This window comes from Mus musculus, chromosome 3 (assembly GCF_000001635.26).
Source record: "Mus musculus strain C57BL/6J chromosome 3, GRCm38.p6 C57BL/6J".
NCBI classification, from domain to species: Eukaryota; Metazoa; Chordata; class Mammalia; order Rodentia; family Muridae; genus Mus; species Mus musculus.
The window spans coordinates 53,399,356-53,424,945 of NC_000069.6; the positions used below are offsets into that span (position 1 = coordinate 53,399,356).

Below are 25,590 nucleotides of genomic sequence, written 5' to 3' on the forward strand. Positions count from 1 at the left end.
TCACCTGTCTACACAGTCAGCTGTGTGGCTCTTATTCAGTCTTCCTCTTTTCTTTTTCAGTCTTGCTCTGGAAGAGCTCTCTCTCTCTCTCTCGCTCTCTCTCTCTCTCAACCTCCAGAATAATATATTAAAAAAGCAAAATAGTTTTAAATTCCAAGCCAGACATCCTGATAGAGCAGGCATGATACAGTGGACCTTTATTGGTTGCTCTAACATTGTCCATGTGATCATATAAAATATCTTAGTTTATGGGGCTAGAAAGATGGCTCAGCGCTTAAGGACACTTCCTCCTCTTCTATATTAGGTGGCTCACAGCCATCTGTAATTCCAGCCCTAGCAACCCTGGCATCTGGCATCCACTTTTGACTTCTGAGGGCACTGCACTCACAGGACATATTCCCATGAATACACACATACACATAAATAAAAATAAGTCTTTAAAAAAAATCAGCCCATAGCTGTCATTATGGCTGGGTACAAATTAACATTAATCTATATTATGAGAGAACTTAATTAGAATTTGAAATTCTCTAATCAAGATTCTAGACTCTTCTTTCAGACATATTTTTCTCACCTCAAGTATATTATGACATAAAGTGAGTTAGTAATGATTTGTATTGGTAATCAATACTATCACTGATATGTGGTTGTTTGATTTATGCTTAGTGGTTTAGGGATATCGTAGCCTTTCATCAGTTCAGTGGAAATATTAAGCAGGCCCAGCAGATAAATACATCAGAAGACAAAAGTGTTTGTGAGAAATAGGTTTGGGGTCTCAAGAAAATGACCGCATAATATACATATTCCTGCAAGGTGAAAAGTGTGACTTCTGCAGAGGGGCATGTGTCCACCCTTAAGCAAGAAGCAAGCACACTGTGAGGTTCCTAACACAGAGGGGGTTCTGTGCCTCACTCTGGGCAGAACACAGGCTCCCATCCTTGTGCACATCACTAATGCAAAACTGCAGTTTCTAGGGAGAAATAAAACCTGAGCATATATTTTGATTTCAAGAAGTGCTGGCCCTAGAGGAATCTGAATTTCTGCCAAGTGGCTTCTTTACAATTTGTCTTAATGGAACTTTGTCTTATTTAACTCTTGGAGAGGAATAGCTCAACGTTCTGTTTACATTTCCCACAGCTTCCAAAGGCTGTCCCAGTCCTTGCTGGGGCAGCAGGAGGGCTGGGACATATGAAAAGGCTTTCCACAGAAGTACAGAAATCTGTTCTCAGATCTACCTGTCTCAGGGGCCCCTTTCTGCAGACTGCTTTCCTGGAAGGCACCTGTCCACCGTGAAAATTCGAGTCCTTACCTTCCAAACGTCTGAGGAGTTTCAAGCCCTAGAGAGCAGCTGGACAGCGAGTTAGCCTGAGAATGGAGCTGTCCCATAGTCGTATGGGTTCGGGGAGGCCTTAGCCTCTCTCTTCACTAACATGCAGTGTCCTAGTGCTTCTGGGAGAGGGCTGGTATAAAATGTTGGGCAACAAAGAGCAACAGTGCAAAGGTACTGAGACAGTAAATTATAAGCACTTCTACAATCACAGGTTCCAATGTGTTGTTCTCAGCTAAGCTGAAAAGATGGAGCCCGGTCATTGAGTGATGGACTCTGATAGCCAGCCAGCATGGGATTGCTTTGCTGTCCAGGAATTCAGAGGCTTGAACCACATCCCCAGGATACTTCCTTTCAGTCTTTTCTATTAACTTCTGAATGGATTTTATTTGCCATTTTATGTACAAAACACACTAACTAGAGAAGAAAGCCAATACCGAATGCCTCATTCTAGCTAATAAATAAACATGAGCATATGTGAGCATTTATATGAAATAATTGTTTTGAGTTTCCATCTTATTAAGAAATATGAATTTAATACATTTTCGTTGTTTAATAATTCCCTAACAAGATATATGTTTATGATTCTTGGGCTAATTTAATGTAATAATTATAGCTTCAGCTGAATCCAGGAACAAATTCTCTTAAGCATTAAAGTCACAGAAGCTTTTCTGATTAGAATATACACATCTATCTATTTTATTAAGATATAATTACCAGTGACTCTACACTTTCAAGCATAAAAACTTTATAATTTAGGATAAATCTCTGAAAGAGTAGTAGAAATAAAATATAAACAAACAAAAATGGAAATAGTAGAAAAATTTTGTGATTGTAAACATTGTTCACGTGTTCTTTAATGGCTACTATTGATACAAAGTCAGGACAGTGTTTACAAGACTAATGCAATGGGATTTTTTTTTTTTAAACAGATCTTGCCTGAGTTTATTTGTAAAAACAGCATAGGACACTGGTCATCTGCAAATAGTGTGTGGGGAGGTGTGTCACAGCAGTCCGTCTGTCTTCACGCTGGCAGGAGCCTTTTCTATGGGGCCTTCACAGGGGCCTGGGCACCTTTGGGGACATGGGCACCTTTGGGAGCCTGGGCTGGAGCTGAAGCCTGGGCCTTAGCTGGAGCTTTGGCCCCTGCCTTGGTTTGGACCTTGGGCTTCGGTTGGCAGAGCCTCTGACCCTTGGCCATGTAGCTTCGAATCCGCTTCCCAAGCTTAGGGTGAGCGATGAAAGCCAGCTGCTTGAGTTTGGGGCCTTTTGGCATCTTGGGCTTGATGGCCTGAGGCTTCACCAGGGCCTTGATGGCCTCTGCGCGCGCACTCACTGCCTTTGCATTGCTGGCCTGCATCTTCTTCAGGCCTTTCTTGTTGTGAACCGCATGTTCCTCAGGAACTTGGGGTCAACCCCCTTAAGAGATTCGTATCTTTGCGACCGGGGTTTCTTGATGCCATTTCTGTGCCATTTGCGGGACTGGTTGTGTGTGGTGTGGTTCTTGGACTAGGCCTTGTCTGCACGGTAACCCGCGGCTCCCACAGCGCCTGGAACCGGAAGACACAGTGGGATTATTTTAAATGCTGAGTTTGCAAAAGTCCAAAGGACAGGCCGCCGTTACAAGATTTCTAAATTAAATAATAAAGTCAGACTACAAGTTCAGAGCTATATTCTTTACCTCTATTTTGGTAAATACAGTTAATATAAATTTTATTTCTAGTTATTTTCTCTCTCAACATACATCAAAATACAAATAAAAAATACATTTAAAAAAATGTCATGTATTCCACAGATATTTGTTATGATTGGCAATATTCCAGACATTGTTCTGAACTTTCAGGGCATATTCACAATCAAGCCTTAAAAAGAAAAATCTCAGTCCTTCTTGATATTAAATTTTAGGAGGAGAAAATGAATAAATACATAAAGTATGCATTTAAGACAATGGTAGGTTCTGTGGGGAAGAATGGAAGCAGGAAGGTGGTGAAGAAGGGGAGGGGGAGGGAGAGGGAAAGGGGGAGGGGGAGGGGGAGGAGAGAATTTACATGGATCTAGGAGGGAAAGCTTTGGGACAGACACATTGAGCCATAAGAAGCCAGGTGTTGAAGAGCATGCCCTGGAATCCAAGCATTTTAGAGCTGGAGACAGAAAGATGGTAAGTTTGAGCCTAGACTGAACTACAAAAATATCTTTGGGCTGGCAAAATGGCTCAGCAGGTAAGAACACTGACTGTTCTTCAGAAGGTCCTGGGTTCAGGTCCCAGCAGCCACATGGTGGCTCACAACCACCCATGATGAGATCTGACGCCTTCTTCTGGTATGTCTGAAGACAGCTACAGTGTACTTATGTATAATAATAAATAAATCTTTGGGCCAGAGAAAGCGGGGCCAACCGGAGCCGGCAGAGATCCTAAAATTCAATTCCCAGAGACTACATGAAGGCTCACAACCATCTGTACATCTACAGTGTACTCACATACATAAAATGGATAAAATGAAAAATGAATCTGTAAAAAGAAAGAAAGAAAGAAAGAAAGAAAGAAAGAAAGAAAGAAAGAAAGAAAGAAAGAAAGGAAGAAAAATCTTTAATTTCAGCCTGGGCTATAGAGTAAGTTTTTATGTTTTAAAATTTAAGTTATCCCCCTTGTCCCTGCCAGCTGCAACAGGCAGGAGAGCGGGCCACAGGTTCATGAGAGCAGGGAAAGTGACCCTACCCCTCACCTTCTGCAGCACTCGGAAGAGTGGGACCTGCATCTTGCCTGGGAAGCACTGTAGAGCTAAATGGGGAAGTGTGTTCACGGATGAGATAGCCCCAGGACATAAGTGTGGGAGAACTGGCCCCACAACCTGTCTGCCCTGCAAAGGCATGGGCAAGGGAGAGATGCCCTTCTTCACCTTTGCCCCTTGATGCCTGTGGCAGGAAGGAGAGCTGACTCCCTATAGTCATGATAGCAGGAGAACTGGCCGTGCCTCTCTTCAGCTACGGCACTCAGGGGAGTGGTCCTTGCACAGCAAAGAAGAGCTGGCCTTGGTTGCAGGGTTTGTGGGTGAGCCAGTCCCAATGGCAGGAGAGCTGGAAAGTTGGCTCTGCCTCTTGCTGGCTGCAGCACTGAGTGAGCTAGCAAGAGCAGTGCTGGAGGGTTCACCCTGCAGGAGAGCTGGTGGGCTGACCAGTTCAGATACTTCCCAGGCCCAGAACCAGGGCTTTGAGTTGACCCATCCCAACATCTACTCCACTGGTGAGCTGCTGGAGCTTGTGAAGAGGCCAGTCCTGAAGATCCAAAGCTACAGGATCTCTGTGACACAGGACAGCAACAGACCCAGTGAGAATCCATCATGTCACTCAGGGACCTTGTCTAACAAAACCAAACAAACCTCCACCTGATTTATGAGTCTATCAGGGGGAAAAGAGATATAGAGCTAGTCACTAGCTCTCATAAGTTTTTCTTAAAAATATAACTCTTGATCCCACTCATATCCTATTGGGTGCGAACAAGTTGTACAACTATACCTAAACAGGGCAGGGATACACAGTCTTTCTGCAGCAATATCTCAACAACAACAACAAAAACAAAAGGACTCACAAGAAAGTCTCCACTTCTGGAAGAAAGAGTAAAACCTAACACAACAATATTTGAGCATTTTCAGGATTTATTATGGTGTCGATTAGATTCAACCCCTGACCTCATCTTTTCTATTTTTCTTTATATTTCCCTTGAATCTTGGAAGCAAAACACATATCTGTGCATCCATGCGGACCTACAAGCGATTGTGCACATCCTTACAGGGGTGGGCACATCACTCTTCACAGGGCTGGCAGGCAGTAATATAGAGCTTGCCGTCTTCTCCTCGGTACATCAACACTACTCAGTGTTTTCAACAAATGTCAGAGCTTTCCATGGGAAATGAGATAGTATTCATTTTCCACATCAAGCAGAATCATTGTGTGCAGTTATGGAGATCGCATTGCCCTCATCACTTCGGAAAGGTGAGCTCCCAAGTACAGGGATGTCAAAAGGGCACTGATGGACTCCACCCAACATCCTCCAGATCGCAAGACAAGCACATTGTATATTTTACCCTAGCATGGAAAGGAGAGTCTATAACTTCTTTCTCGTGTAATTAGGGCTCAATTTTTGTTTGGGTTTGTTATGTGTTTTTTTTCTATTTGTCATCTTTACTGCTGTGTGTTCCTTCTTGGCATTAGTGTATAGTATATAAACCAAGATAGTCTCTTTAGGCAACTGTCTACATCAATACTACATTCAAATATCTGAACACCTGCAAATGCTACCCACCCACCACTCCTTTCCTCTTGTCTGCACTGCCTCAGTTCAGGCTCTCACAGTCATTTGCTACCCAGTGCCTCAGTGTCTCCTCTCCTCCCACTCAGCTCCTTAAAGCCACCTCTGATTCTCTTCCATCCTCTTTCTGTAACCAACCTAGAAAAGCTCGGGAGGCTTGTCACTGGAAAGAGAGTTGACACCATAGACAAACCATGTGCCCACTAAGAAACTTTGGCTGATAACTTTGCACTTTCCCCTTGACATCTTATGTCCGTTGGAGGCAAAGGAAGGGTTTGGGGGATGTCAAAGGGTACCCAGATCTAGACAGCTTCATTGCTAGAGCTCAGGGTAGAAAATAAGACTTGCTACATCAAAAGGTAAAATGTAGGCATAGAATTAGTGAATCCTATTGAATTTTTCCTCCATGGCTGTGATGGACAACTTCCTGTGTCATTGCATCTGGGCCATGCTGCCTATATAGGTGATCAAACATTATTCTCTTTTGTTCCCTTAAGGATGTAACTATTGGGGTTAAATTCAGACCAATAGACTTTGAATAAAACAGATGGCTACCCTACTGTGACCACATCTCATCCAACTGGTTGAAGACCCTAGCAAGAGGAAATTCTCCAGACTGACAGATTTTGGATTTGAACTTCAACATGAGCTATTCCTGGGTCGACAGGCAGCTGGTCCACCGTGCAGTGTCAGAATTTGTTATCCTCCATAACAGCATCAGCCCATTCCTTCAAAGAATTCTCTGCTGTCCATGCACCACAACACACACACACAGTATACCACATGTCACTTACATACCACTCACACATACACTAACACATATACACATAGCACACACACCACAAGTACATACACACACCACACACATATACACTACACACATGCACATATAGCACACATATCACACACATCACACATACATACCACACACATACATCATACACACACACACCACAAACACACAAACCATACACACATGTACACACACATGACAAGTTTTCTCTGCCAAAGAAATAAGTCAATTCAGCCAAAATCAAAGTTTAAAAAGGCAGTTTATTTGGAAATGGGTTCCTGAGCGAGTTACCAGTTGCAGGAGAGGAGATTGGAAAAAGTCGCAGGCAGACAGTGGGGTGGAAGTATTTTACAGACTGTAGACAAAGGAAAATGACTTGTCTGTCACACTCTGTGCTTGTGGGGGTAGGGTGGGGTGGCTGGTGACTTTAGGTGAGGTGGTTGGACAGCTCTCAGGAATGTTAGGAATACAAGACTGGGCTTTTTGGTGCCTTTTCTGTTCAGAGTTGGGGGGTGGGGGACTTGGAGAGAAAGGGAGGAATGGGATTTGCTGGACAATGATGAAGAGGGAGCAAGCTGGAGATTCCAATCCAGCAACATACACATACTTACACACACACACACATACATATACATACACACATATGTACATACTTATATAAATAAACACACACATGCATACACATATACAGACACACATACATGCTCATATACACATAAACATACACACAAACACACACATACATATATACACACACATAGACACACCCACAACAGACACACTCACACAGACACACACAGAGACACACACACACACAGGTTCTTTTTGTCTGCAGAGCCTTGATTGATGCACAGGTCATACCCTTTTGTCTCCATCTCAGTCATGTATGAGAACACCTATTTTCCACAGTCCTATAGACAGCACTATTAACTTTTGTGCCAAAGCGATCCAAGAAACATCTGTAGAGAGATTTTTATAACAAACACACACAGAGAAATCTCTTACTGTAGTCTGAATCCTTATGAAGAAAATCAGCCAAGGCCTAGACACTCAAACATAGATTCCTTAAGCTAATTGTCCATGTAATCTTTCAGAAAGAGTCTCCAGAATGTACTCAAGGATGGTTTAAAGCTGACTTTTCAAGACTGAGCACACAAGAGAAGCCAGCTTGTCTGGCTAAGGACACGGTAATAGCCCCCCAAAGAAGCTTTCAACCTGGACAGGAACATGATGACTACTCACAACTGTGCAAAAGAAGCCTATAACTCCTTTTCTTGCCATCCAAACAACAAGCAACCTCTCCCCATTCTCTTAATTTATGTTACCTACACATAAATTAAGAGACCTTGGGGACAGATCTGAACTTATAGTTCCTGGCCCCCTTGTAGGTCACTCATTACCAGTATAATACATTCTTTTCTCCTTGCAAGAATCCAGTACTATATAGCACTGAGTCCTTTGCAGGCCAGATTGCAAGTCCTTGCTCAAGGTCAGAAACAAAGACTATGTTGGTTTACAGGCAATTCTGTCAGACTCCTCCCAGGGCCCTAGCAAGAGCTTACTCATTGCTGCCAGATGCTGGTGTCCTGGCAACATGTACAAGGACTGCTTGCTACCCCAGCGCTCTCTCCCTCTCCCTCCTCCCTCTCCCTCCTCCCTCTCCCTCCTCCCTCTCCCTCCTCCCTCCTCCCTCCTCCCTCCTCCCTCCTCCCTCCTCCCTCTCCCTCTCTCTCTCCCTCTCCCTCTCCCTCTCCCTCTCTCTCTCCCTCTCCCTCTCCCTCTCCCTCTCCCTCTCCCTCTCCCTCTCCCTCTTTCCCCTCTCTTCCCTCTCTCTGTTCCCACATGTTTCCGGATGGCCTCTCTTTCTCTCTTCTGTCCTTTGTCCCCACTTCTCTGCCCTCATGACTTTGCTCCCATCTGCCTATCTCTACCCCTTCTCCAGGTCCTCACTCTCCTCCCTTCCCTCAAATTAACCCCCATATACCAGGTCTGTCACATGGAATGATTTCTCAGGGGGGGGCACCTTGGCACAGGCCTGCCAGGAACCCCTACCCACTGCCATATTATAGTTCATAATAGACTAGATTAAAATAGAATTATTAACTTTATTTCTAAGATTAATATAATATCTCCTTGCTATTGTCAATATCCATTCCTTTAGAGAGTATAAGGATTAGGGTTAGATGTTGTTTACTTTGTTACTTTTTAAAAAATTATTATTAACCAGATTGTGGTTAGCAGGGTAATATGGACTGGAAGCTTTTCTTTCATATAATGTGTCCTGATGACATTTGAAATTTTATAAGACTTGTAAGGAGCTAGGGGAAAGAGGTAATTTGTTAAGACTCTGCAATTCTTGGCCTGACATCTTTCTACTAGCTAGGTAGTATTTCTTTTTCTCATTTGCTTCCTGTCTCCCCCCTCCTCCTCCCCCACCCCATCCTATGTTGTCATCCCTCTCCCATTTTTCTGATGTTTTCTCTGTATGAATAAACTCAAAGTCTGTACATTTTTCTTTCTGTACACAAATTCCTCCTTCGGTCACTACTGTCACATGGGTTAGTGACCTGCTACAAAAAGGCAAAGTGTATTCAGTTTAAATGTGTCCCCAAGGTTCTAACTCCAAAGAAAAGGAAAGATACTGATGCTAAGGTCCTGGTCCCCAATTGGTTCTTGATCTTTCAGTAAAGAAGCCATCGGCCAATTGCTGGGCAGAATGGATAGGTGGAATTTCTGGGTCCCTGAAGGCAAGCAGAGAGATGCAAGGAAGGGAGAGAGAGAGTTCACCATGCTTCTGATAGAGAGAAGTTGACCAGCCATGTGAGATTTCATAAGGAGTGGCCATACAGGCTGTTCCTACAGGTGGGCGGTCAGGGGTATCTAGTAGGGACTAGATATAACTGAGCAACTAAAGTTATGGCAGGTAGAGATGTGCAGAGCTAAGAGTATTCATAAGGGCATGCTAGCCAAGGGAGTTAAAGAATGCCCAGCAATTGTGCCAAGAAGGCAAGTTGAAATTGAACAACTGTGTGTGTGTGTGTCTTTTATCCATGGATTCAAGGGGAGCTGGGTGGGAGCTGAGAGCATGGCCCATTCCTGGAGCTTAGGCTAAAGTTACATGCAACAAACACTTATTTACCTGACAGAGTTCTTACATCTGAGTGATATTCCACTCTCCCAAAACTGCAGGAGAAAACGTGTTTAACAGGAAGGAAGTTGAAGGAACCATCAGGCAGTAAGTCAGCCATTGCACAACGTTCTCCTGAACGATGTCCTTACTCAAGGAAATTGAATTACCAAGCACATCAGTAGAAGTGCATGGGTGGTCAGACAAGGTACACACTTGAGAGACATGTACCTATGTGCACCATCTACTCTCTTGAGTTTGAGTAAGGTTTTAAATACTCAGTAAATTCCTGAGCCATGTCTCTTTGAAGAGGTCTATTAACTCCAGCTCTGTCTATTAAACGTGCTGTGGTAGCTTCTTGTGTGGAATCCAAGTGTTCTGTAGGACGACCCCTTCATCATCAGTTCCCATGGGGAGAACTCATGCAAAAGTCTCAGCATTATTCCTGGGGGACAGGGTGGGGGGTATAAGACCTGTTTGCCAAAATTCCACCCAAGAAGGAGATGGGATCCAAGTTTCCTAATCTTTAAAAGTGATGATGAACATGGTTTCAAACCCTGTATTGACTCCCACAGTAGTTTTATCTACCTCAGAAATGGTTTAAAACTTGCAGCCTTAAAGGGGATGGTTCTGATGCTAGGGTCCTGTTCTCCGATTGGTTCTTGATTTGCCAGTAAAAAAAGCCTAAGGCCAATTGCTGGGCAGAAGGTACAGATGGGGCTTCTGGGTGCCAGGAGGAAAAGGCAGATGCAAGGAAGGAGAGAAGAGTTTCTGCCATGCTTTGGAGAAGTATACAGCAACCATGTGAGGTCTTGGGAGGAGCTGGAGCCTGTGGCCACTACTACAGGTGGATGGCCAGGGATGTTTGACAGGGGCTAGGTAGGACTAACCACTGAAGTTTAGAGCAGGTGGAGAGACACAGATAATAAATTGGTAAGGGCACGCTTTTCCAGGCAGGAGATATAAGTGCCCAGCCATTGTCCCAAGAAGGGAAGTTGTAAAGGAACACACTGTGTGTATGTGTTTTGTTCTAGCATTCAAAGGAAGCTGGGCGGGGCCTGGTAGCACAGCCAGTCCCAGAGTAAAGATGGTAGCGTAAAACTACATGCTATACAACCTAACTAGACGGTCAACCTTATCCTAAAGCCTGAGAACTAACAGAGAGCACAAGGGTGGTCGGGGGCTCAAGTCATACTTTTCAATTGACAGAGATTCAGGAGTCAGTTCCTTCTGGAAACCTGACTCCTGGTCCCATCAGGCCCCATGTTGAAGGAACCTTTCAGACTAGAAGGCTACACAGGAAGTAAACATGACAGGAATCATCATTGCCCCTGTCACTCAGCAGAGCCATCTGCTCCAGAGATAAAGCCGTTCTCTATTAAATTCACCAGCATGCTAATTAAAGAATGACCGGAGGATGGTGACTTTGCCAGATGCTTTGAAGATACATCACTGTCTTTTTAGGTGGTTAGGCAAACGTTTAATTAAACCCGCAGCTGCTGTCTGGTCAACCCCACCAACATAGCTAAATCTCATTTACCTGAGACATTGATTTTGTATTAGTGTCTTTCAAGGAGTAAAATAACTTAAAACAAACTTCAGTCAAATATTTAATGTCATTATACATGATTTAATTACACTCATGGTAATTATGTAAGGGTGACTTGAACACAACGTTGCTTGGAGTTCTTGTTGTCTCTTGATAACTAATCAAATATCTCCTGAATGATGTCCTTATTTAAGGAAATTGAATTACAAAGCACCTCAGAAGAGGTATGGGTGATTTCTAGTACATTTTACTTGAGTACATGAGTTTTAATATGTTTGAAAGGCAGAAATTACTCATGGTACAGAAGATGGGAATAGAATATGACATTAAGATCTGCTATTATGAAATTCTTACAAATGATCATCATGACCACCAGCCAGCACTGTGAGCCTACACCAGCTCTCCTTCAAGAAAATGTTCAGCAGTTTTTAAAAAATAAGAATTTTGTTTGAATTTTTGATATATATACATTCTTTACCTTTAAGTGTGCATGTGTTTTGATTATTGGCAGTAGGTTTTTTTTTATTGTTTTGTTTTTTGTTTTCTGGACAACATGCCATATATCATAAGACTCAAAAGCAAACCACAACACTCATGAATGGTGGCTTCTAGTTAAAAGAGTTACCTTGAGCTGGGAATATAGCCTACAGTGGGTAAGAATGTGAGTTTAATTCTCAACACTGAAAAGAAAAATTAAAATGTTATCCTAAGCATGAATCATGAGGTCTGGGTAAATAAAAACACTTACATTAGAAAGCTCTTGGTTAAAAGACCAAATATGGGGCAGGGAAATGGGCAGAACAGCAATGGAAGTTCTAGGTCTGATTAGAGCCTCAGGAAGTCAGTCCACAGGAAGGCAGCCAAGGGGACCTCCTGCATAACTGGTCCCTCGGAGGGCTGCAGCTGTGGAGCTTCCAGGCTAGTTGGCCTGAGGGAGTATGGGCAGAAGAGTGGAATATCATCAGCCCTCACCCTGGCCATACTGTTGTGCCAGGGAACATTCGTGAACCCCCAGAAGACCACCAAGGAGCGGAATCTGATGTAATCACATTAGGGTCTCTTTATTCAAGGTCAAGCTTAGGCCACACCATGGTCTCTGACACAGGAGAATTGGGGTGGGGGGGAAGGGTCTGGGGCCAATTTCAAGCAAGTATTTATAGAAGCAAGAAGGGAGTATCTAGCCTGGTACACATCTGATTGGGGGGCCGTTATAGGCTTTAACATAGTTGGCCGGTGCTGGGAGCCAAACCATAAACTTAACTTCTGTTTTCTTCCCGATGGTTGGTTGTTAGCAAGTGGAGTGCCAAGAGCAGGCGTGTGACCTGAGAGTATAGATTTGTTGGGGAGAAACCTGGAAACTGATGTTAGACACAGGTCTTGTTGTGGGGTAGCCTGGAAACTGGTATTAGGTCCCAGCCTGTTAGTTAACATGAGTGCAACCTTAGGCCAGGTTCTCTAAAATGGAGTCTGAACTTAAAACATTTGGTCTCTCGGTGCCACAGATCCAGCCCAAAGAGTGGTTGGGGGATTGCTAAGTGGGTGGAAGAATTCACCCTTGAGCCCAGAGTGGGAAAAAGACAAGTTGATGCCCTCGGAAGAGAGCACTGGGCATGACAGGAGAGAAGAACTACCATGTGGTGAGAGGCTGCAGGGTCTCCTCTGCTCTGGGTGAGCCATAGTGTGTACAATTTTCAAGCATGCAACTTCCTCCGAGCAAATGAGGGCAGTCCTGATTGGACAGTGTGTGGTCCTGAGTGAGTAGAGTGATCAACTTTGTGTGTAATTTCCCATCATGCAGTTCCTGAGAGGCAATTAACAACAGCCTTGTGATTGGTTCTGGGTGGTGGCTGGTTTTGACTGCCACACCATTTTTTCATTCCGTTGTTCCACTTTTTCCAGCAGAATGAAGGGACAAGTGAGAGGTCCGAGCCTGACTTTAAAAGGAAAGTCATCTGTCCTAGCAACTAAAGCATAACCTATCCCCAAGCCATCCGTCCCAGGAAGTAGGTCATAAGTCAACAGCTCCAGGAAAAAGACTATAAACTCCACCCCACCCCATCCAAAGAACAGCCTTGAGATAACTACAAGGATGGGGAAATATCTTCTCTCAGGATGGCCTATCTGCATGCTGGGCAGCCTTAGATGGTTTGGATATCCCATTATATGGTTAATTGTTCATGACACCGAAACGTAGTCCATTGACCTCCTGAACACAAGCCAATCAGAAACTGACCCATGTAACATCCTTGGCACCCACCAGTGAAGTTTTAGATTACCTAAGCCTAGCTAAAATTCCTGCTAGTGCCCTATAAAAAGGCCTATGTGCCTTTGTCTGAGGTTGGCACCATTTTTGTAAGTGGCTCACCCTGCATGCACTCTTCTTGTTTTGAGAAATAAAAACACCTTTGCCAATTGTATATGTGAATGGTGGTCTCTGGACAATACTTTTGGACTTAACAAGTTCTTATGTTTGAGCAATGTTTCCAAACCTGGTCCAGGAAATCTTTCAAACTCAGGCTTCCCTTCACAAGAACTCCTGGTCCCCTCCCCCGGTGCCTGGCATCCTTGTAAAAACTACTTATCATCCATGAATAAACCAGCTAGCTCTTCCATCTCCACCTCCCAGTTCCAGGGCTGTTTTCCTCCCAGGGGCCGAGTAGAAACTTCACACAGAAGTCTGAAGAGAGTTGACTTGGAGAGTTAGGATACTTGCTGTTCAATGAAGTAAATAGTTTAGCACTCTGGCAATTAGCAGCTTGGTGATTTATTAACCATTGAATAACCACCCCTTCCCAGTAAGAAATGAGGCTGTGAAAGGGCTCTCTAAGAGGCCCAATCATTGCAGATAGGTTTTGCCCTTTCCTTTTTCCTCTCCATTGCTAAACCATTAGATTACGTTCCTAAAGCAGGCCCCCCATGGACTATACCCTGATTGGACCACTGACTCATTCCTAAGACTAAACACCAAAGGGGGAGTGGGTGGGCAGGGGAGTGGGGGTGGGTGGATATGGGGGACTTTTGGTATAGCATTGGAAATGTAAATGAGTTAAATACCTAATAAAAAATGGAAAAAAAAATAAATAAAAAAAAAATAATGAAACAAAGTAAAAAAAAAAAAACAAAAAAAAAAAAAAAAAAGACTAAACACCAAGATCCACCAATCAAAATTCATTATTTGGCTACACTAGCTAAACTGTCCAATCAGGACTTACTAACCTATCCTAGTACAAACTTCCCCTTTTTCTCCTTAAAACCCACTCCTGCAGAGACACCCTGCTGCTTGGTCTCTGCCTTCATACAATCCAGACGCTTATTATAAAAGTTCAATGGTATGGTTCAGATCTCCACGTAAAATGAGCCTTTTGAGGATCATCTCTGAGCATCAAATCAAATTAGCCAATTAAAAACCTGACAGACCAATCAGAAGGTGCCAACTTGTCAGAAGATGCCAACTTGACTTGAGGCTTTTTGGTTCCAAACTTAGAATTTTCTGCCACCCAGAAGGAGGATCTTCCAGAGCAACACAAACTTAGAAAACTTTTTAAAAATCTGAATGTTTGACTCCTTTGAAGCATAAAACCCGTTTGTCAATGTCTCCACCAGACTAACATGAGAGCATGATGGTAGTTCAAGTTGTCTGAACTTGGGAGCCTGCACCCTTGGCTGTTGTCCAGGGAAATGTTGTCCGCCCATGCAGCTGCCCAGTGAGGAGTTCTTCCTCGGACATGTGCTGGGCTTAAAGATATAGAAACTAAATCTCTAAATTAAATAGCATGGCTCCAGTTGTTTACCAGTACCAGCTGGTTGATCCAGCTGAATCCTCTCTAGAGAGAAACTGAAAGTGGAAGATATATATATGTGTGTGTGTTTGTGTGTGTGTGTGTCTGTGTGTGTGTCTGTGTGTGTGTGTCTGTCTGTGTGTGTGTATACATATACATATATATATATATGATTGCATTTTTCTAAATGGTTTTGGATTTTATTTTAGTTGCAACACGATCTTACATGTCTGCTCGCGATGCCACTGTGCAGCAGAAGATGGTCATTTCACCTCTACCTCCCGGGTGCTGAAGTTTTCTCCGTGGGCCACCTCCCCATATTTATGCCGTTCTGGGATTGAACCCATAGCTTAGAGCTTGCCTGATGAATGCTCTGCCAGCTGAGCTGCATGGCTTGTGCTACCTGAGGGTTCTTAAAGCTGTGACTCACTCTGTCATAGTATATGTGGAAACAGGGAGTGTGGCTTGGTGGGAGAACACATGTGCTTCGCACACCCTAGGTTCAATCCCCATCATTCCTCCCTCCAGATTTAATTACACATGATAAAGTAAATGAAGAACTTTACATTTTTCTGTGAGTTGATAAAGAGGGGGGAATGTTACCTTATTAGCAGCCAATTAGGAGGAAGTAATTAAAAGTGTGACATAACAATATTGTGTTCTCAATCTATAGACAGGGCAGGTTCTGCTTGGGAGCGAATAGACTTTCCAGTGGTGGGATTCTTCAGTTCCCTTGCAGGTTCCTGATTTCGTTTGTCACAGACTGATCTTGGCCCAGTTACTGGCATGTGCTGAATACTTCAAATGCACAATCAACACAAAACAATAACTTGTAGAGAAATATTATGTATGTTTTCAGAGAGGTTCCCAATATAGACATTAGTAGCTGATTCTGATGAGATCCATGAGCCAATCCACCTTTGAGCATCATTTACCTAAGTATCTCTCAAAGATCCTACATTGAATCCCTTGACATGAAGGTTAGGAATTCATCACTGGGGTTGGGGTGGCTCAGTCCAGTATAGATCGGAGGATATATATATTCATGAATACTATGTCAATGCATTTATGCACCTCCTTTGGATTTAAAAGATCACTATAGGCATGCCACTGATATAAAATAACTGTAACACGCATTTCCTAAAGACTGAATTGGTCGGCTGTATGTATTGCAGATGTGCCTTTTGGTCAAGAGGTTTGAGTGGACTCACTGCACACAGCACAGGAGTCTATTTAGCACTAACTTTACAAAGTGACAGTGCCTGTTTACACCCAAACAGCACTGTGCAAGCTCTAGTTGGATATTAATCTTCAAAGTCAAAGTCCTATGGCTTCCTTCAGCCAGAAGAAAATGCCTAGATTCCCAACTTGCTTAATGTATTTTTCGTTTTTAAATTTTTCATGGGTGAAAGGACTGTCATCATTAGAGACAGTACTGTTCAAGGCATGTGTTTAAGGTTTGTTAAATCACTAGTAAACTACAGCCTCTTGTCTCGCAGCTTTAAGATGGCTTTCACAAAATCCAACCCAGACCTTCTGTCTGTGCAGCTTTCTCTACCCTCCCAGCGAGCAGGGCTACCATGCATTTAGACATTCACTTTCCCCAGCTCAGGCCCCCATGTGTATTTGGCCAAAAGTGTGCCTTATCTCTTCCAAGTCAGTATTGGTTTGCATGCAGGAATTGCATGTAATGAAATTGCCAGTCCCACCTTTTGCAATGAATTTATTCTTTTATTTTTACAACCACCTTGTGTCTGGATTGCTTTGCTTTAGAGAACAAATGACTAAGGACTTGACTTCATAAACCCTAAGCTTGTTACTCCTCTAACTCGCCCTGGGGAGCGGGCTAATGGAAGGAATGTGTAAGGGAAGCAGAGTGACAAGCAATCTTTATTGTTCAGTGGAATGCAGTGCAATATGCTCTTGGGAGGCTCTTGGGATTTGAATATCAGAAGGACTGCTGGCAGCTTGGGTTTGCTTATGCAGCCCTGTTTAGGAATGCTCATATGGCATGCGATTGTCCTGTGCCTACAACTGACAGTGCCATCTGTTCCTTGCTTACTGAGCAGTGAGATTTAGTCTGTCATCTCCAAATGACCACAAATGCACTTTAGCTCTCGCGGGCACACACACACACACAACCCTTACCCCAACCTAAACAGAAGGCACTTGCTTGGCTTTCCACCTCAAGCTTTAGTCTCAGCAGGAAGCTCAGATGAGTCAAGCATCAACTTGAGTCAGGTGGAGGCCCTCCTGCCTGGTAGAGAACTGTGAGGTCCATGAGACTCGGAAATCAAAACTCATCACATTCGGAGACAGGCAGCATAGAAGATGCATTACGATGACAGATAGCAAAAGTCAAAAAGGAAAGTAATCTCTCTGGGAGGAAAGGATCTGGAAGGCTGTCAATAGATAAGTCAGACTCAGGCAATGTAACCAGCAGTAGATGGGTGACAGACCAACTTCATGTAGACAAAAATTATTGGGCTGGAGAAGTGGCTCAGCGGGTAAGAGCACTGACTGCTCTTCTGAAGGTCCTGAGTTCAAATTCCAGCAACCACACGGTGGCTCACAACCACCTGTAATGAGATCTGATGCCCTCTTCCGGTGTGTCTGAAGACAGCTACAGTGTACTTATATATAACAATAAATAAATCTTTAAAACAAAAACAAGAAAACAAAAAAGAAAGTTATTTATGTTTATGTGTATAGGTACCTTAACTCAAGGTATTTATGCATACCATATCTGTGCAGTACCCACAGAGGCTGGAAGAGGGCATATGATGCCCTGGGACTGGCATTAGGTATAACTGTGGACCACCAAGTGGGTCTGGGAACTGTGTCTGTATCCTCTGCAAGAGCAGCCACTGCTCTTAACAGCTGAGCTGTCTCTCCAGCCTTTAGAATCAGATTCTAAGGAATAACAAGCACTGGCGTGTAAACTGTGGCTGTGTAACTGTCACTTGAAAACAGTTATTTCTTTTATAAGCTTCATCTCCCTCATCTTCAGCGGAGCTCAGAGACCCACAGACACAGCTGTGCCGACATCAGAAATGGAGACATTGAACAGTGACTAATGAGCCATGAGTGTAGACAACATATGCCCGGAAGTTTCTGTTATTGCTTTATATATAATATATAAAAGGATCATTGAACAATTGACTAAAGACAGGATAAAAGAATTTAATTTTTATTCCTGTCTTTTCACAGAAAAAAAAAGTTCCCAAATCATGGAAGGCCCCTTAGATGTGGGGGTGTTAGTGTGTGTAAGGAAGGTGGAAACCAAGGCCATTTCAACAAGATATTTGTATAGTTCATCTAAAGAAAAAAATAATAAAGACCTCCAATTACACAACAGAAAGTGCTGGATAAAACACAGCAAACATTCTGTCACACGTGCTAACTGAGCTTGTAAAACAGTGCAAAGCAATTCCTATGGGGCTAAAATGAAGTGGAAAACCTTTGAGGTAAGCTTGTAAAAACAGAGCCTACATTTGGAGGAAGCAGGAAGATCTGGGTTAATTTAAATAATCTAAAGACTTGTATTATATAGCCAGAGGAGAGAAGACCTTGGGTACCCCGGCACAGCAGGACATTTCGATGGGAGCAGAGTCCTGTAAATATACAGTACTTACGAAGGAAACACGAGGCACATGGAACGCAGCATCCTGGCTGGCTTCATCTTAGCCAACAGAGCGTGACTAACATAGGGACAGAGGCAGCTCTCTGCATGCAGTTTCAAGCCTGGCACCAAACAACCACACACCTAAAACACGGGAAGAACACAAACTTCCTACACTGAGCACTTGCATATGTCTTTTTCTTGTCACACATCTCTCAATAGTACAGATGACAACTGTCATAAAAGTGTGTGCGTGAGAGAGAGAGAGAGAGAGAGACTTGAAGAGTGTGAAGGGATGTTTGCAGATCAACTTCTGCCACTGACATTTTATGTAAGTAACACAAGGAACCAGAATTTGGTATCTACAATGGCTCCTGAAACCAGTTCCACTCAGATACCAAATTCTGACATCTACAGAGACATCACTTGCCCAGATAGGAGGCCTGAAGAACATATTACTTCTGACAGTTCTTCCCACTCATACATAACTTTTGAGATAGATGGATGGACAGACAGACAGACAGACAGACATACACACACACACGTATATATACCACAACACACATATACCACAACACACATATGCACACACAATCAGACACAATACAACCAGAGAGACAGTCCATTAAATTACTTTTCCACACGCCCAGGAAGTGTTAAAGTCATAGGACACAAGGAAAGAAACAGTGAGGAAGCAAGCCAAGCAGACTTTGGAGACAAAGGAGTCATGGTGGTTAATGAAGTTTAAGGTCCTAGATTGGGTCCCAGAGTGCACAAAAAGGCACTTAACTAAAAACTCATGAAATTGGAATAAGTTTTCTCCTATTGTATTGCTATCTGGATGATAACGTTGTAGTAAGGCTGCAATTACTGTTTTGAAAAATGTCTTGAGATTTAGATGTTAACCTAAAACACAGCAGTATATAGGGACGGAAGATGTCAGCATACGGATGGAAGGCTCGGGACTCAGTGCCGGTTTTCTAATTCCTTAAGACAAAATTATCCTTAAGAATTAACTGTGTGAGGGCAGCAACAGGATATCTGAGAAGAGTCCCTGTGAGGACCCAGCATTGATAGCGTAGCAGAAGCCAGAGGCCTCCAACCAGACCGATGATTCATTGTGATGAACAGTTGCGCGTAAAACTTTTTGGGTAAAAGGGTCTATACCATGGGGCAGACAGATACACTGCGACACACCACAGCTTCCACGGCCAGAGATTTTGTTTGTTTGGGAGTTTTGTTCTGTTTTTATTTTTGTTTTGGAAGGGGTAGGTTGCAAGTGGGAAGGGCAGATATGGAGGGGCATGGAGATAGGCAGGATTGGGGTGCGTGATATGAAACTCACAAAGAATCAATAATAAAATAAAACAGCTGCTTAGGATCTGGAGTCATGCCTCAGTGGTTAAGAGCACTGGCTGCTCTCACAGAGGACCCAGATTCCATTCTTACACCCACATGGCTACTCACCACCATTTGTAACCTGTCCCGGGAGATCTAATGCTTTCTTCTGGTTTCTGGGGGTACCAGGTACAGATGCAGTGCACATATATTCATGCAGGCAAACACCCATACCCATAAAATAAAACTAACCCATAAAATCAAACAGTTACAACAACCTCACTGTGATTACAAAGTACACCAAGGGGAAAAATGAAAAACAGAACAGGAACTGGAGAACACAACATATCACTATCTCTGCCTGAGGTAACTATTTTAATTCAGTTCTAAGGACTGACTGGGCAGGAGTCTCTTTCTTTCCTTTGCTTTTTTTTTTTCCTTTGGCTGCTAGACTATGTGGGCACTGTGTCCTGCCCGAAGCATTCAGTAAGTGACAAGCCACTGCTGGTGGCACAGTCACCTCCCACAGAAGCCATCAGGGAAGCAGGCACTGTTACTGCCTGCAGGGCTTCCTACTTTCTGGAAGTGGCTTCTTCCTCCTTTATCACAATGTGGCCCTTAGTGGAACACAAAAGTTACAAAGAGCACAGAACAAGCCCTTCTTCAAGTTCAGAGGCTGAAAGTCCAGCCAACAGCATCACCCAGTATATGAGACAATTCCTTCAGGTGCTTCAATATCCCTCAAGTGTGGACTTATATTCTAAGAAGAAAAGTGGATAAAGATGAACAACTTGTCTGATTGCTCTAGGTCAGCGGTTCTCAACCTTCCTAAGACCATGACCCTTTAATACAGTTCCTCATGTTGTAGTAACCTCCATCAAAAAATTATTTTTGTTACTACTTCATAACTGTAATTTTATTAGTGTTATGAATTGTAATATACATATCTGAGTTTTCTGATGGTCTTGGATGACCCTTCTAAAAGTGTCAATCAATCCCCAAAGGGGTCACGACCCACAGGTTGAGAACCGCTGCTCTACAAAATGCCGCCACTTTCCTTGTTATTGGGGAGTGAAAAATGGGGCGAAGAGTCAGAGCACAGGAAGGCATTGACCTCCGGCTGCAGCTGCAGCTGGGCACCTGCTTTCTGCAACAGTGTTTAACGCAGGTTAACTTAGTGGACACACATGCTCGCACTGCACGGTCCAACATGTGGAAAAGATCACCGAGCACAGCATTAGGAGCTGGAAGGATCTTCGGAGATAATCTGGCTCAGCCTTTTACTTTAGATGCGAGGAAAGTGAAGCCCAAAACTACAAATGGACTTGTCTGAGGCAACTCAACGGAATAGTGGGTCACAGACCAAATTCCTTTTCACTTACTGATGTCTTAAGAACAAAGATGTAAGTGTCCAGATGAGAGATCTGTAGACATCAGCCACTCATATATAAAGTGAATGGAAAAAAACAAACAAACAAAAAGAAAAGAAAACAAGCAACGCCCCCACGTTTTCGATTCTTACTAAGGAGGCAACTAGCTCCGCCCCCTTATAGGGATGGGTCCTTCCTCTGGATCCTGGTCTAGCCTAGTTTATATCATGCAGCCCAGGTTGGCCTCAAATTCCTAGAAATCTCCTAGAAGCAAACGGGAAGTATCAGGAAGGTAAAGGTGACTTTGGGATGAAGACATGGGAATTCCACAGGAGAGAGCAAGAGGACATGTGTGAAACTAATAAAATTATAATAGGATGTGAGTGAGATTATGGGGCTGTTGAGGTGGCTCCTGCAGTAAAGGGACTGACTTGCTGCTAAGCCCGATGACCTGAATTCAGGTCATCACTGGGTCAGATTCCCTGGGTCTCTGTTGGTGGAAGACATGAATTTGCTTCCACAAAATTGTGTGTGTGTGTGTGTGTGTGTGTGTGTGTGCACCTTGTTGGTGTGTCCATGTGAACATGCACGCGTGTGTACCTATGGAGACTCAAGGTCAACTTAGGTTATCTTTCTTCAATTGCTTTCCACCTTTTTATTTCAAGACAGGATCTCTCATTGGCTATGCTGGCTATCCAATGAGCTTCAGGGATTGGCCTGTCTCTGTTTCCCACGCCTTCCTCATGCTGGGCATCACAGCACAGTCTGTGCCCGTTTTTTTGTGGGTTCTAGGGATGCAAGCTTATATCCTCATGCTTGTGAGACTTAACAGCTGAGCCATCTCTCTTGTCACTAGTTGATATTTGTGGTCACTGACATGATTTTTTTTTTCCATCTCATGGTATAAACTCACTTTCTAGGCCCTAAAAGCTTGTACTCATGGAATCGGTGCACCTTTTTAGCTATTAGAACCACAGAGAAAGATTGATGTCCTCGGAAGATCAAAGGAAACACAGCTTGCCCAACTGCAGTGCTTCCGGTAATCAAACACGGGTTCCCCCGTCTTCCATTTCTTTTCCTGGTGCTCGTTCCTAAACCCAGTCCAAAGTTACCTTCCCCAGTCCAGGTCTCTGATCTCTAAAGTAGAAACAGCATATTTCAATCTGGGAGAGACCTAAGAGAGTAGTCTTCTTTCCCTCTGTGGCTCTGGGGAGGGCTTGCGCATCACAACTCTAAAGTCAAGGCAAAGGACTCTGCGTTCTTGTCCATCACAACAGACCCCGCCTTTTACCGGAAGGGGTGCAGAGGGGAAAGCTTCGCCCAGCGTCGCAGCGAATGCCGTTGCAGCCTCACTCAAGATCCGGCTAAGTCCAAATGCCGCCTTTTCTTCTTGTGTTGCTTTCTCTGAGGTTAAATCTTGATTTCCTGTAACACAACATTTCTGTCTTCATGTGGTCCACGTTTTGTATGTTGGCCATCACAACTTGCAAAGCGGCAGGAACAGTGGCACCTTTGACTAGCCATGTTAACTAAGGAAAGGTGGTTATCTTCCTCCTTATAAAATCCAAGTGTCCAGCACCCTAATTAGTCTCTGCTGAAGTTAAATGAAACTTCAATGTAAACTCAGGTTTTCTGTATTGCGGTTTTTTTTGTTTTTTGTTTTGTGTGTGTGTGTGTGTGTGTGTGTGTGTGTGTGTGTGTGTTTTGTTTTTTCACTTGAAAGACAAGAAAGCTGGAGAACTGGGCAGACCGTTAAGCCTTTATCTCTGCTTGACCAGTGGACTGGGCAGAAGTTCCCTTCTGGTACACCCAGGTCAGAGATGACAGCAGTGTCACGTTTAGGAACAGTGGCTGCCGACGTATGCCAGGCAAGAAATGCCCAAGGTGCAGATTAAAATAATCAAATTGCTGTTTTCTTTATTGCACTGTGTGTGGGGTCAACTCCTTACTGCTGTGTGCAGTTGGAGTGAAATACTTGCACTTAAGACCACAATTATCTTATTGTATCCTTATACTATAAAACACCTATGCTTGTTCTCATTTCTTCTTTTTTTCTTTTTTTTTTCTTTTTTTTTATTCATCTCTCACATCTCTCGTGCTGACTACAGTTTCCTCTTCCTCCACCCCTCCCAGGCTTTCCCCAGCCCCACCCCACCCTACCCCACCCCAGCCACCTCTGCTTTCTCTCTGACCCCACTCCTCCTTCATTGTCCTTCAGAACACAGAAAGCCTCCCAGGAATGTCAGCCAATCATGCCCTCATTTTCAGCACCTTGAAACATTACAAAAAGACACCACAGGGCTCGGGGTGCCTATTTAGCTTTAATTGTCACCTTGAGACAACCTAGAATTATCTAGGAAGAGAGTCTCAACTGCAGAATTGCCTAGATCACACTACTAACCTACTTAGTATATCTGTAGGGGATTATATTGAATGTTAATTGATGCAGCAGGGCCCAGCCCATTGTGGAAGGTACCATTCCCTGAGGGGATGGTCCTGAGCTGTATCAGAAAGCTAGCCCAGAATAAACTTGCTTGCAACCAACAAACACCATCGTCTATGGTTCTGACTCCCACTGCTGCGGTTGTCAGGTACATTCCTTAGCCAGACGTAACACTGTGTGGAACAGCAAGCAGGCTTTGCACCTCAAGTACCTGCCCGAGTTTCTACCTGGACTTTCCTTGATGATGGACTGTAATCTTGAATTGTAAGCCAAATAACTCCCCCCCACACACACACACACCCTGTGTGTTGCTTTTGGCCCAGGTGTTTTATCACCACAACAGAAATGAAGCTAGAACAATGAGTGACTTTCTAAAGGGTATGTACGTTTGATGATGCTCCGGAGAAGCTAGGATTACAATATTTGGTTTTTACAGAGATGAAACCAAACAAACCGTCTAGAGACTTTCATCAAGAATCAAGTATCTTATTGAGCCATTTATTATATCCCACACACCATGCTTGGTGTTAAGCATACAAAAGATGAAATAAATATAATGCAATTGTGCTACAAATAAAAGAGCCCTCAGATTCATTGTATTGGAATGATAATGGCTAAGTTTAGACCATAAGTTCACAGGATGCAAGTTTCTGGATGCCAAAGCAACATTTAGATAAGATATGGCCATCCGGGAGAGTATGAACGAGCAAGATTAGGTAGTGAATCTTTAGACATTCTCTCTGTATGGCGAGGAGCCCAAAGTAACAGATGCTAAGAGTGTCTAGAGCAGAAGGGAATAATCAGATAACCTGTGGGTCCAGGTTTATGTGCAGTCATTTACTGATCTACTTAATCATTCATTAGACCATGACACGTATCCCTTAATTACAGTGGACAACAGGAGAGAGTATTGACAGGGCCTGGACTCCTGATGTGAACACAGAAATTGCAATGAATGTTCTTTTTCCGTGGGTCATAGTAACTCCAAAGAAGGCAAAATGTTATGCTGCCTTCTTTGTTTGGAAAACAAACTTCTTTGGGGATGGAGAGATGGCTCAACAGTTAAGAGCACTTAGTACGCTCGCAGAGAACCTGGGTTCAGTTCCCAGTACCCACATGGCAGCTCACAACCATCGGTAAACATCCCCAGATGCTGGGGATAGAAACATTGTCCCCTTCTGACCTCCATGGGTACAAGGCATGAAGGTGGTCCACACGCATGTAATCATGCATAAACTCTCACAGACACATTAAATAATAAGAAAATGCATCTTTAATAAGTTTATTTCTATTTTTTGAAAACAAACATGAGAAATTGAATGATTAGAATCATCCCATTCAGCGATTGATTGCATTTAAAACACAGAACCTGCCTTCCTTCCACGGAACACAGGATTGACTCCCCATGAATAGCTGGCTGGATTTGCAGCACAGGTGTAAGGCACGGCTGAATCCACTTGCTGACTGATGTACCCGTCCATGTGTGCCGCTGTGAGTACACCAGTCAAGCCCAGTAGCACATGTTGCATGTCTACTGTCTGATCTCCTTGGCGGACACCACACATGACTGGCATAGGAAGTAACGTGGCCAAGAACACCAGTTAAAGAACAGCTGTGGCTTAAATTTTCTGGCAGCTTTGAGAGGTAGTTGGTCAAATTTTCCATTGTGATTCCTCTTCTTATACATCAGAGCCTATGGCCTGAGATGAAGCTAACCCTGTACATGAGCTACGAGGCACGTTTGGGCTGGTAGGGAACAACAGACAGGCTCTGGAGAAGAGAGACCGTTGCTGGAGCCCAGCCTGGTCACTGGCGACCCATGCAAAAAGTGTTGGCACTCAGTTTCCTTATATTAACAATAATGATAATAACTGCCTCAGAGCGAGGCTGTCAGCGTGAATGAAATGATGTATCAGAGGGAGCCTGCCACAGTATT

General features: G+C 43.6%; 1 pseudogene; it reads right to left on the reverse strand.

Annotated features, from left to right (window-relative positions):
- Positions 1–2,254: 2,254 nt before the first annotated feature.
- On the reverse strand, positions 2,255–25,219 carry Gm43471 (annotated as a pseudogene).
- Between the last annotated feature and the right edge of the window lie 371 nt (positions 25,220–25,590).